At 33.6% G+C, this 411-nt stretch overlaps 1 long non-coding RNA gene across 1 annotated transcript in view; it reads left to right on the forward strand.

The window, feature by feature from the left end:
- LOC108380562 (uncharacterized) overlaps positions 1 to 411 on the forward strand; it is a 5,640-nt gene that overhangs the window by 1,830 nt on the left and 3,399 nt on the right. The gene's annotated exons all lie outside the window — the stretch shown is intronic.

The following is a 411-nucleotide window of genomic DNA, read 5'->3' on the forward strand; positions in this document are numbered from 1 at the left end:
GGTATGGGGAACATTTATAGTAAAACTAAGAAAGTGGGAGGAAAAACTGGTTGTCAACTCTTCAAACATGCTTTAAAAAGTGCTAAACAAAATTCAAAGAAAAGTAATAACTTAAAAGATGCAATAAAAATTTCACGAATTGTTGTAAATAATATTTTTAGGGGGCAAAAGTCTATAATAAAAGCACCACGTGTAATACCATTACCTAAATCTGGAGGATTTCTCCCATTAACGCCTTTATTCGTAGCATTAGGAGCACTTGGAAGTCTATCTGGCGGTACAGCAGGAATTATTAAAACAACGAACCCAAAAAAAATGGAAAGGAGCAGTTATTGGAGGCGAAACGTCATAATAATACAATGGAAGCTATTTCAATGGGAAAAGGAATGTTTTTAAAGCCTTATAAAAAGG

Source organism: Rhagoletis zephyria, unplaced genomic scaffold (genome assembly GCF_001687245.7).
Source record: "Rhagoletis zephyria isolate East Lansing unplaced genomic scaffold, Rhagoletis_zephyria_1.1 Rzeph_scaffold_19635, whole genome shotgun sequence".
NCBI classification, from domain to species: Eukaryota; Metazoa; Arthropoda; class Insecta; order Diptera; family Tephritidae; genus Rhagoletis; species Rhagoletis zephyria.